The sequence below is a fragment of the Cervus elaphus genome, chromosome 5 (genome assembly GCF_910594005.1).
Source record: "Cervus elaphus chromosome 5, mCerEla1.1, whole genome shotgun sequence".
Taxonomy (NCBI): domain Eukaryota; kingdom Metazoa; phylum Chordata; class Mammalia; order Artiodactyla; family Cervidae; genus Cervus; species Cervus elaphus.
This window is the reverse complement of record NC_057819.1, coordinates 21,433,240-21,446,422: the sequence shown is the minus strand read 5'-3', so window position 1 is coordinate 21,446,422 and position 13,183 is coordinate 21,433,240. Positions and strand designations below refer to the sequence as shown.

Genomic DNA, 13,183 nt, shown 5'->3' with positions numbered 1-13,183 from the left:
AAGTCGACAGTTATTAACTTGGATTCTGCCATTGTCTTTTCTATTTTAGAGGCAGCACATGCTCTGTTTAACGTCCTTGGACATCGTCACCAGCCCTTAGAGCTGTCGGGCTTAGAGTGCTGTGCCCAAAGGCCCAGCAGCCGCCATGCCCTGGGGACTGGTGTTCATAGCAAGTCATCTGCCCTTGTGCGTCCCCCACTGGCCTCCCCACCCTTCTTTGCCTCTGCAGGCAAAGTTCTCCTTGCAAGACCTCTGCACTGCTGAGAGCCCAGCCCAGGATGTTTTCCCTTCCCTCTTCACAAGGGCATTACAACACATCTCTCAAGTTTCAGTGCCATCATCTTTTTCTTGGGAGAGTCTTCCCTTAGCCCCCAAGGCTGGGTCAGGTCCCTTATTATAGAGGCTCCCCTAGCACAAGCGCCTCTTGTTTAGAATGCTAATCACAGCCAACGGTCATGCACGGGGTGCATTGTTTCCTGACCTCCTCCCCCTACACGCCCTGTGAAGTCCACCAGGGCAGTGACTTATCAGCTTTTGTTGACAAGTGTTTCTTCAGCACTCCACCGTGCTGGTTCCACAGTGCTGGCTGGCAGGCACTCAGTAAATATTTGCGGAATGTATGAATAAGTGGCCCACATTCAGTGTCTAATAAACAATGGGCTCCTCAAGCAAACGGCAGAGTCTGGCAGAGAGGATGTGCAAGTGCCCTATTTTGACTTGGGCCTCCACTCCTTGCCCTCCTTGTCGTCGCGCCTTTCCAGCTCCTCCCACTGCCCAGCCCCTCCCACTCACATGGCCCCGCCCACTGCCCAGCCCCTCCCACTATAGGGGCGGAGAGTGAAAGCGAAAGTCACTCAATCGTGTCAACTCTTGGAGACTATACAGTCAATGGAATTCTCCAGGCCAGAATACTGGAGTGGGTCGCCTTTCCTTCCTCCAGGGGATCTTCCCAACCCAGGGATCGAACTCACGTCTCCTGCCTTGCAAGCAGATTCTTTACCTGCTGTGCCGCAAGAAAAGCTCAAAAATACTGGGGCCGGTAGCCTATTCCTTCTCCAGGGGATTGTCCCAACCCGGGAATCAAACCGCAGTCTCCTGCATTGCAGGCGGATTCTTTATCAACTGAGCTATCAGAGAAGCCCATTTTTGCTTTTCTACTGCTTGATTTTGGCTTTAACCTAGTGCCAGGTCCTAGTTTATCCTTGCTTGATTTTGCGTGCGATTTTGCTTCTCTTTCATCCCCATGAGGAGAAGATGCTGGTCCCAGAGAGAGGAGAAGAGAGCTGAGCCTCTGAGCCGCTCCATTAGGGGAACTGCAGAGGCAAGAGCCTGTCCCGGTGACACCTCCAGAGCCTGCCAGGTGAGCTAGCCTAGAGTAGCTGGTCCTGGCCACCCTTGTGGTTGTTGTTCAGTCGCTAAGTCGTGTCCGACTCTTTGTGACCTCATGGACTCCAGCATGTCAGGCTCCTCTGTCCTCCAGTATCTCCCAGAGTTTGCTCAATTTCATGTCCACTGAGTGGGTGATACTATCTATCTCCTCCTCTATCACCCCCCTTCTTCTTTTGCCTTCCGTCTTTCCCAGCATCAGGGTCATTTCCAATGAGTTGGCCCTTCGCAACAAGTGGCCCAAGTATTGGAGCTTCAGCTTTAGCAGCAGTCCTTCCAATGAATATTCAGGGTTGATTTTCTATAGGATTGACTGGTTTGATCTCCTTGCAGTCCAAGGGACTCTCAGGAGTCTTCTGCAGCACAATTTGAAAGCATCAGTTGTTTGGCGCTCAGCGTTCTTTATGATCTAATGCTCATATCTGTACATGACTACTGGAAAAATCATAGCTTTGACTATATGGACCTTTGTCAGCAAAGTAATGTCTCTGCTTTTTAATATGCTGTCTAACTTTGTCATAGCTCTCCTTCCAAGGAGCAAGTGCCTTTTCATTTCATGGCTGCAGTCACTGTCCACGGTGATTTTTGGAGTTCAAGAAAATAAAATCTGTCACTGCTTCCAATTTTCCCCCCTTCTGTTTGCCATGAAATTATAGGATTGGATGCTGTGATTTTAGTTTTTTTAATGTTGAGTTCTAAAACAGCATTTTCACTCTTCTTTCACCCTCATCAAGAGGCACTTTAGTTCCTTTTCACTTTCTGCCATTGAAGTAGCATCATCTGCATATCTGAGATTGTTGATATTTCTCCTAAAAATCTTGATTCCAGCATGTGATTCCAGCCTGGCACTTCACATGATGTACTCTGCACACACGTTAAATAAGCAGGGTGACAACACATAGGCCTACTTGAAATCCTTTCCCAGTTTTGAACCAGTCAGTTGTTCCATGTCCAGTTCTAACTTGATTCTTGACCTGCATATAGGTTTCTCAAGAGACAGGTAAGGTGGTCTGGTATTCCCATCTCTTTAAGAATTTTCCATAGTTTGTTGTGATCTACACAGTCAAGGGGTTTAGCATAGTCAATGAAGCAGAAGTAGATGTTTTTCTGGAACTGCCTTGCTTTCTCCATGATCCAGTGAATGTTGACAATTTGATCTCTGTTTCCTCTGCCTCTTCAAAACCCGGCTTGTACATCTGAAAGTTCTTGGTTCACGTACTGCTGAAGCCTGCCCTAGCTTTAGTACCCAGGTAAGTTGATGTTTATTGTGTTCTGCACTGAGCTTCTGTGGTTGTTTGTTCTGCAGCTTATAGTAGGTGTTCACTAAAGATTTACTGAACATTCAACCACAGGCAATAAAACACATCCTGATAAATCACCCAACACAAACATAGTAGGTGCTTAACACGTGGACATGAGTTTGAGTAAACTCCAGGAGTTGGTGATGGACAAGGAGGCCTGGCGTGCTGCGATTCATGGGGTCGCAAAGAGTCGGACACGACTGAGCGACTAAACTGAACTGAACATGTGGTCTTCCCTTCTCCCTATGCCGCCTTCTCTCAATACTAGTAGGTTATGGAGGACTATATTTGGAACATCTTTGCCACCTTTACAGTGTTCACACTTGACTATGATGGAAGGAGACCCAGATTCCACCAGCCAGCTTAGGGCTGCCCTTGGTCAAATAGAGCCTGCCGATCTTTCTCAAATTCTTGTCCGGCAAGGTCTGTTTCCTCCATGGCTAAGAAGCTCGGGTCTGGCCATAAATCACTTCACAGCTCTAACCAGGAGTGGCTGCCCCCTCTCTGGTAAAAAAAAACAAACAAAAACTGGCATGCTTTCTCTTTATCCAACTTATCTCCTGCTGTTTACTGTGTGTGTGTTAGTCACTCAGTTGTGTCCGACTTGTTGTGACCCAATGGACTGTAGCCTGCCAGGCACCTGTGTCCATGGAATTCTCCAGGCAAGAATACTGGAGTGGGTGGCCATTCCCTTCTCCAGGGAATCTTCCTGACCCAGGGATGGAACCCTGGTCTCCCACATTGGAGGTAGATTCTTTACCATCTGAGCTACCAGGGAAGCCCTGTGCTATTTACTATAAATAATCAAATAAGATCTGCTTCCTTCTTCCCCTCCCTCTCCTTTCACATGCAAAAGTCTTAATTATTTTAGTGCACTGTCCTGTCACCAGTCCTTGCAAAAGACACTCGGTTAGTGCTGTCTGGGGACACAATAGTTTGTGTTTGTACACAGTGACTGTTTTGGCACAGAAAGTGGAGATTTCAACCTGGACTTGTGTGTGTCTTTGAGAACCGCCCCCTGCTTGCTCTCTGGTGGCTCAGTGGTAAAGGACCCAGCTGCCAGTGAGAGGAAAGAGATGTGGGTTCAATCCCTGGGTCGGGAAGATCCCATGGAGGAGGAAATGGCAACCCACTCCAGTATTCTCGCCTAGTAGTAGTAAGTCGTTAGTCGCTCAGTCGTGTCTGACTCTTTGTGACCCTATGGACTGTAAGTCGCCAGACTCTTCTGTGCATGGAATTCTCCAGGCAAGAATACTGGAGTGGATTGCCATTCCCTTCCCCAGGGGATCTTCCCGACCCAGGGATCGAACCCGGGACTCCTGCATTGCAGGCAGATTCTTTTTTTGTTTTGTTTTAGTTCTACCACTATTGCCACCAACCCATCTCCCTCCCCCCTTGTGCACACATGCTCAGTCATGTAATCCCATGGACTGCAGCCCGCCAGGCTCCTCTGTCCCTGGACTTTTCCAGGCAAGAATACTGGAGTGGGTTGCCGTTTCCTTCTCCATGCAGGCAGATTCTTTACCATCTGAGCTACAAATCCCATGTACAAAGTCTGGTGGGCTGCAGTCCATGGGGTCACAATGAGTCAGACACGACTTAGCAACTAAACAACAGGGACAACTTCTTTCTCTCTGCCACCCAGAAATGAGACTTCCCACTGCAGGTCCTGGGTCTTTTGCTTCCCTCAGCCTTCCCCCACTTCTTGTGCTCTGTGGCCCCAGCTTCAGCTGGTAACCCCTGGGTGAGGTCAAGGGGCCGTGCTCCTGAGGTCAGAGTCTGGGGCAAATGTGCCGACTGTGGATTTAATAAGACAAGGTTCGCTTCTGTTAAGCGGGGCCCCAGGGCAGGTCCCGGGGAGCAGGGGCCTGTCCTTCCTGGCCGTTTCTGGCCATTAGCTCTCAAACCAGATTTTCCACAGGCTTGTGAAGGACTTCTGGCCCTCTGGGGACAGGCTGATGTTGCACCAGCTTTATACCTAAATGGCCACGCAGAACCTGTCACAAGTAAAGAAGGGCATGGAGAGGCAGGATGCCAAGGGCTGTGGGTCTGAGCCTTGTGTAGTCTCCTGCTCCTGCAGAATCTTGGCCAAGTCAAAGCTCTTCTCTGCTCCTCTGTTTCCCTTTCTCTGAAACAAGAGATTTCAACTCCTCCTCCTCAAAGTTTCCGACGCCGATGGGTTCATGCAAGGCCTTCCTGGATCACCTTATAATTGCAACCCAAGAGAGGGATTCTTACAGGAGTGATTTATAGAGGGAAAAGGTGGCAAAGGGAGGCAGGATGGAGCACATGAAAAACACAGGGAAAATAAGCATGTGGTCTCAGCCTGCTTCCACGCAGGGCTCTGGGCTCTGGAGCGTAAATTGCACCAAGGTCATTCCTGTCTTCAGCCAGGCAGGTCAGGGTTTGTGCATGTGTGTGTTTTATTGTACAGTGTGGGTTTTTTTTTTTTTTGGGGGGGGCTTTATTTTTTCATTGTAGTAAAATATACCATGCTATGAGATTCCCAGGTGGCTCAGTGATAAAGAATCTGCCTGGATTTGATCCAGGTGAGGTGGGTTCAATCCCTAAGTCAGGAAGATCCCCTGGAGAAGGAAATGGCAACCCATTACAGTATTCTTGCCTGAGAAATCCCATAGGCAGAAGAGCCTGGCTATAGTCCGTGGGGTCACAAAGATTCAGACACCACTGAGCACTGAGAGCTTATATGCTATCAACTGAATGTTTGCTTCCCCCACAAAATTCATACGCTGGAATCATAGGCTATTTGTCCTTTTGCCTCAGTATCATATTTTTGAGGTCCATCCATGCCATAGGATGTATCTGTACTTTATTCCTTTCCCCCCACCTCATATACACATGCTCTCTCTCTCTCTATGTATATATATATATTTTAAATAGACTTTATTTTTTAGGTTCACAACAGCTTCATTACTTTTTATGGCCAAACAATATTCTGTTCATCCACTGGAGGACCCTTGGGTTGTTTTCACCTTTTGGCTATTGTGACCACTGCTGCTGTGAACGTGGGTATGTAAGCATTTGTTCACATCTCTGCTTGTGGAGATGGAGGGGGAGAGACCACCTTTTGTACCCCGCCCCGGCCCCGATTATGTCACTCATTGGCTATATTGTTATGCTAAAAGAGAAATTCATGTTCAAAGTGAAGAATTTTTAAACACTTTCAGTTCAGTTCAGTTGCTCAGTCATGTCTGACTCTTTGCACGCCAGGCTTCCCTGTCCATCACCAACTCCTGGAACTTACTCAAACTCATATCCATTGAGTCAGTGATGCCATCCAACCATCTCATCCTCTGTCATCTCCTTCTCCTCCTGCCTTCAATCTTTCCCAGAATTAGGGTCTTTTCTAATGAGTCAGTTCTTCGCATCAGGTGGCCAAAGTATTGGAGTTTCAGCTTCAGCATCAGTCCTTCCAATGAATATTCAGGGCTGATTTCCTTTAGGATGGATTGGTTGGATCTCCTTGCTATCCAAAGGACTTTCAAAAATCTTCTCCAACACCACAGTACAAAAGCATCAATTCTTCAGCACTCAGCTTTCTTTATGGTCCAACTCTCACATCCATACATGACTACCAGAAAAACCACAGCTTTGACTAGAAGAATAATACACAGGAAGGTGTACAGATCTGAAGTGTGTAGTTGGATGGATTTTACATCTTTACACCAATGTCATTAGCATCCTCATCAAGATGTGGAAGATTTCAATCACCTAGAGTTTGCTCAACAGAGCCACCCCTCCCCTCCAGAGGTCGCCCTTACTGGGACCTGCATCACCATAGGTAACTTGCACCGGTTCCCAAATGTCACTGAAGTGAAATGACAGAGTATGTATGAGCTCTTAAAGCCACAATGTCCTGCTTCTGCTTTCCATTGGCAATGACAGTCACTCATGTTGACATGTAAACTGACTCTTTGATCTTTTACAATTTCTGTGCAGTTTTCACTTGTGTGAATAGATCAAAATTTATTTTTCATTTTAATGCTGATGGACATTGAGTTGTTTTCAGCATGGGGCTATTTCAGAGAAAGCCTCTATGGATGTTTTTGTTTATGTCTTTGAATGGTCATTTGTTCTCATTTTTCTTGGGTGCATGTCTGGAATGGGGATTGCTGAATCATATACTGGGCGTGGGCTTGCTCTAGTAGCTACTGACAGTTTGGCAAAGCAGCTGTCCCAATTTTCACTGCCATCTGTCATATCTGGGAGTTCCAGTCACTCCACTTGTCTGTACTTGGCATGCCATCCAAAGGTACATGTTTTTGATATGATTGGCCCTCAGACATACACATTGTTCGATGTGTATCTGTCAGGGTCCAATCAGGAAAGCAGAAACCATTCTAGGTGTTTTAACAAAAGGATTTAAATGCAAGGATTTGGTCACGCAGGTGATGGAAAAGCTGAGAAGCCCAGCAGTCAGTAACAATAGGAAGCCACTGCCATTGCTAAACTAGAGAGATGGAGGAGATGGTGGTACCCGAATTAGGAGCTTGGGTCATCCAGTGGAACTAGAGTCTTGGCAGGGCCATCTGGCAAGAGCTAGAGACACAATAGAGATGTAGCTGCTGCTGGAGAAAACCACCAAAGGAAGGAATTCCCTGGCAGTCCAGTGGTTAGGACACCATGCTTCCATTGCAAGGGCAGGGATTCAACCCCTGGTTGGGGAACTAAGATCCCACAAGCTGCAAAGCTAAAAAACACCAAATAAGAAAGATGGGTAGAAATATTCTGGACGCTTCCTTCCTTCGGTCCTCCAATTCCAAACAATGCATCCCATTGGCTGACCCTGGGAAGAAGCCAGCAGATTGAAAGCTCAGCAAATAAAGGTTTTAGGTGTCTAGGGTAGAGCAAGCAGGCAATGACCCACACACAATAGAGGAATCACTTACTGTGCTATACTTCCCATGACATGGTCTACTACTTATCTTATGGGTGATTTAAGGATAACTTTGATTATATTAATTTTTTATTAATATTCACTGGTTCACTTTATTTTTCAAAACTTTATTTATTTACTCTTTTTGGATGCACTGGGTCTTTGTTGCTATACTCAGGCTTTCTCTAGTTCCTGCAAGCAAGGGGTTACTCTCCAGATGAGGTGAGTGGGCTTCTCACTGCGGTGGCTTCTCATTGTGGAGCACCAGCTCTAGGGTGCAGAGACTTCTGTAATTGTGGTGCACAGGCTTAGTTGCCCTGTAGCACGTGGGATCCTCCTGGACTCAGGATCAAACCCATGTCCCATGCATTGGAAGGTGGATTCTTAACCATGGACCACCAGGGAAGTCTCTTATTGATTCACTTTAGAATGTAATCTACAGGTAAAGATTCTTTATAAGATTTAAGTTTGATTTGTTATGGGTGCCCCCTCTCTCAGACCAAATGTTGGCTGATCTCATGTCATATCCCTTCCCAAGATGCCTTAGAAAACAGTGCATGTTCAGTCACTCAGACGTGTCTGACTCTCTGCAACCCTATGGACTATAGCCCACCAGGCTCCTCTGTCCACAGAATTCTCCAGGCAAGAATACTGGAGTGGGTTGCCATTTCCTCCTCCAGGGGACCTTCCTGATCCAGGGATCGAACAAGCTTCTCTTGCATCTCCTGCATTGGCAGGCCATTTCTTCTGTAGGAAGACTAAAGAGCATTGGCAAGTGTGTGGGCTGAAAACTGGTCCGCCTGGATTTAATTCCCGCCTCCCCTTGGACAGCTCTGTGACCTTGATCTTTTCTCAACCTCTCTGAGCTTCAATTGTAAATGAGGATAATAATAATACCACCTCTTGGGCTGTTGTGAGGATTAAATAAATTAGTCTGAGGAAAGCAGCTTAGAACAGGCTTGGAACAGTAAACATTCGATAAATGCTTATTTTTTTCCCTCAAGCACCTGGGGTTGGAGGGGTGCCCTCCACACTGGTCACAACTGTAGCGTGAATAAGCCTGGGCTAGCGACTTTAAGATGAAGGTAACAGGGATTAACTGAAGTAACCCTCACGAAATGGACAAGTGGCTTAAACATCTCCCTGCAGAGAAGCGGCAGATGGAGGATAATTCTAGTAACACAGGTAAGTGGTAAGAAAACGGCCGGGTAACACAAGATGCATAAATTACAAGTTAAGAAATATTTGTTATCACGGAGGTTGGTGCTCAAATTTTATTTTTATTGTCACAGGGTACGATCAGAAGTGTCTGGAATGTTCTGGTTTGGCTGACCTTCAGAGGAGACTGGGATCACAGAAGTTAGCTCTCTGGTTACTAGTCTCTGGGACTGGTTAGACTGTGTTCCCAATTGATAGTGTACTGTTGGTGGTGCACAGGATATTTTCAGCTGGTATACAGTTCAGCTGTTTCTTTTCATTTGAATAACTTACACAATTACTGTAACATGGACTAGAGAAAAATAAAATAGCACATATGTCTTTGGGCAATATTTGTGGAATAAAATTTCCCCAAAGACCTATATCCTCCCAATGGGCCCAGTAGTCTTACATAAATTGTCATAAAATGATGGCTTCAACTATGTACGAGCAAATGACTTTAACTAATTGGAGTAAGAAAGTGGTTTTTACCACAGCCTGTGGTTTATGGAGACGTTATGTGTAGGAGAAGTATTAAGAGTATAGGAGTGTTATCTGCCAACTCCGGGTTTGGAGGCTAGTGGCGGTCGCAGGGTGGGGGCAGTGTAGGAGGAGAGGATGCTCTGTGTACTTGTGGGAGGAGGAGGGTTTTAGCTGGATCTGCAACCTTTTAATTCTGTAAAGAGAGAGAGATCTGATGCAAATTTGGCAAAATGTTAATGTCTGCTTAATTTGAGTGGTTGGGGATATACAATCTGTTACTGTTAATAACATTACCCTATGTTGGAAATAATTTGCAATTTACAAGATATTGACAAAGTGAATTTGGAATAGGGATGATGTAATAGCTGCTGAAGTCTAGTTTGCTATTTGAGCTATTTTCCCCCAAGGTGGGAAACATTTGATGTGTTAGAAAAATTTAAATCACATTGCCTGTACATATGAGTTCATATATAAACATGGTGGGGTCCTTCTGTCATTCCAAGTGCCACCTCTGCGATCAGTGCTAAAGGCCTCAGGAATGCCCTCAAGAAAAAATCATTTCCTTTCAACCAAAACAAGGCTACTTGGAGGCTATCTCCAAAACCTTGGAACCCAGTGACTGCTTGGACACTTTATTGTCATTATGAGTTAGAAAAACATTTGACAGAGAACTCCTAGACAAAATAGAAGTTTACTTCTCAGAAGAAAACAAAATTAGGAGGGAGTTGTGGCTTACATCTCATGGACTACAAGGGCTGCTGCAGCTCCAGTCATCACATCTGAATTCCAGACAGAAGAAAGGAAAAATCCAGAAGATAACCATTTATCCTTTAAGGATCCTCCCCAGCCATCAAAGATATCACTTCCAGTTACATCTTGGTAGCCAGTACTGAAATGGAACAAAGGGCTTGTGTACCTGCAGTGTAGGAAGCCAGACTCTGACAGTGGCAGTTTGCAGCAATGTAAAGATTATCAAAGAGCACCAAGCAAGGGAGTGGGAGACAAGCCTTAGATCAACTCCACCTTGGTCTTTGAATTAGGTGTTTTTTTTTTTTTTTTAAGGGGAAGAACAAAAGAGGCTGAGATTAATCATCATCGTGTGACATTTCTTAATCACAGTTTCAGGAGTCAGAATGTCTCTACTTTATGATTTTCTGACCAAGTGATCCATGGCTTGGGGGTTTGTGAGCTCATCATGCCCTGGAGAAAAAAACCCAAGTTTGTACATTAATGATGAGATCTATAAGATAAGAGCAGTTTTTAGTACATTACTGGTATTAACAACTGCAATTTTAGCATCTGACTTTGGGTGATTAGTGTTCAATTAGAGCACAAGACTGAGGTCAGAGGGCACAAGAAAGGGAATAAAGTTTGGGATAGAGATATTAATCATAAACTCAGTAAGGGAACTCAGTTTTAAGAGGACTCTGTTTCAGGACTGAGTTCCAGCATACCTAGCTGCAAGGGAGTCTGGAGAATGTTGTCTTTATTCCTGCCAGCTGTGCACCCAGCTAAAATTCAGAGTTTCTATTACTAAGGAAGAAGGGGCCACTGGATTTGGGAGGACAACTAGAACACTCTTCTGCTACAGTGCTGCCAGGGTGGGGAGCCCTCCTTTAAGGAAGGGTCCTGACTCATTGCCCTCCAATGACGTCATTTTCTCCTGGAGTTCAGGGGAGGATTTGGGGGCCATTGCTATGAAGCTTCATCAGAGCAACTCCACACAGCTCTTGGCGAAGATTAGGGCAGTATTTGGAAGGATTCATAGTGTGAAATCCCTATGGTTTTTCCAGTAGTCCTGTACGGATGTGAGGGTTGGACCATAAAGAAGGCTGAGAGCCAAAGAATTGATGTTTTTCAATTGTGGTGCTGGAGAAGATGATTTAGAGTCCCCTGGACTCAAGGAGATCAAGCCAGTCAATCCTAAAGTAAATTAGTCCTGAATATTCATTGGAAGGACTGATACTGAAACTGAAGCTCCAATACTTTGGCCACCTGGTGGGAAGAGCCGACTCACTGGAAAAGACCCTGATGCTGGGAAACATTGAGGGCAGGAGGGGAAGGGGGCGACCAAGGACGAGATGGTTGGATGACATCACAGGCTCAATGGACACGAGTTTGAGCAAATTCCAGGTGGTAATGGAGGACAGGAGAGCCTGGACTGCCACAGACCATGGGGTTGCAAAAAGTCAGACATGACTTAGCAACTGAACAATAACAAAATAGTATAAAAAGTATGTGGTACTTGGAGGAAACCCTAGAGTAGGGACAAAAGGTCACAGGCTTGGAGCCCATCTGCCAGATTCCAACTGCACATCCTTGGAGGCATTGCCTCATTGTAAAGTGGGAATAAAAGTTGTACCAGCCCCAGAAGGTTGTCAATCTGTTTTATAGGATTTAACACAGAACATTAGTGACCAAAAGTTAACAGCCTTCCTTCCTTCCTTCCAACAAAATGTACATACCTGTGCATTTACATGTATGTAAAAGGAACTAACCTGATCGTGCAGCTTGATGAATTTCCTATGTGTTTCTTATACACCCAAATAACCGCCACCCAGCTCAAGATAGAGACCGTTTCCAGCCCCCAGAAGGCTCCTTCATGTTCTTGCTGTATCAGTGGCACCCACCCTGCTGAGTGAAACATTATTCTGACTTTCTCCCCATATATGAGTTTCATTGCAGAATTTAATACTAAAGGCATCATCCATGGACTTCCCTGGTGGTCCAGTGGTTAAGAATCCACCTGCCAATGCATAGGACAGGGGTTTGATCCCTGGACTGGGAAGATCCCACGTGCCGCGGAAGCAACTAAGCCCGAGTGCCACAGTTACTGAGCCTGTGAGCCCCAGAGCCCACGCTCCCTAAGAAGAGAAGCTGCCACAGTGAGAAGCCCAGGCACCACAACTAGAAAATAGCCTCTAGTTGCTGAAACTAGAAAAAGCCTACATGCAGCAATGAAGACCCAGTGCAGTCAAATATAAATAAATCATAAATATATAAAAATGTTTTAAAATGGCCTCATTCAGAAGATGCTTTTTTGTGTTTAGCCTCTTCCACTCAACATAATGTCTGTGAGATCATCCACCTTATGTGTATCCATGGCCCCATTTCACAGAGGAAGAAACAAAGGCTCGGATAGGCTAAGGGAGGTGGGGTCAGAGGGAAGACCCTGGTCTTTGAGGAGGTCCCATTCTCTGTGTGAGCACTGTCCCTGAGGGTCCATACTGATGGCCAGCCCAAGAGTTCCTTCCATGCACAGTCACTTGGGGATTATCCCATCAGCAAAGGCTCTGACTTGCTAAATCTCATCCAACCCAGTCAGTAGCATCTCATCCATCAGTCTGGCCATACTTCTTCCAGCTGGGCTGGTAATGTGATCATGTGATCATGCAGTGGAGGCTCGGGTCCCCTGGCTCATTCATCATCGCTTCACACACACTTTCTGTGGACTTGGGTCAAATCCTGTGTCTTAGCACCATGTGCACCCTGTTGCACACACAGGTGACCCTGTAGAGGTTCCTGACCGCATCTGTACACACAGATGCCTGTCTACTTGCACACACGCCTCCCTCTCTGGCAGAAATTCTTTAAGATGGAGCCTGACTCAGGGGCTCCCCTGGTGGCCCAGTGGCTAAGACTCCGGCACTTCCAGTGTGGCCCTGGGTTCAACCCCTGGTCAGGGAACTAGATCCCACATGCTGCAACTAAGAGTTCATATGCTGCAACTAAACATCCTGCATACTGCAACCAAGATCAAAGATCCTGCATGCTTCAACTAAGATTCCATGCAGCCCCCTCAAAAAACACACACAAAAACCCCCTGACTCTACTACTTACAGACTGTGCAACTTTGCGCTGGTTACTTACCTTCTCTGTGCCTCAGTTTCCCATCTGTAAATAGGGATGATGACAGAAC

At 46.0% G+C, this 13,183-nt stretch overlaps 1 long non-coding RNA gene across 1 annotated transcript; it reads left to right on the top strand.

The window, feature by feature from the left end:
* The first annotated feature begins 2,573 nt into the window (after positions 1-2,573).
* Positions 2,574-12,248, top strand: LOC122693295. The gene is made up of 4 exons (XR_006340852.1): positions 2,574-2,636; positions 5,603-5,717; positions 8,589-8,769; positions 11,950-12,248. It is a non-coding gene; the product is annotated as an uncharacterized LOC122693295 (long non-coding RNA).
* The last annotated feature ends 935 nt before the right edge of the window (positions 12,249-13,183 follow it).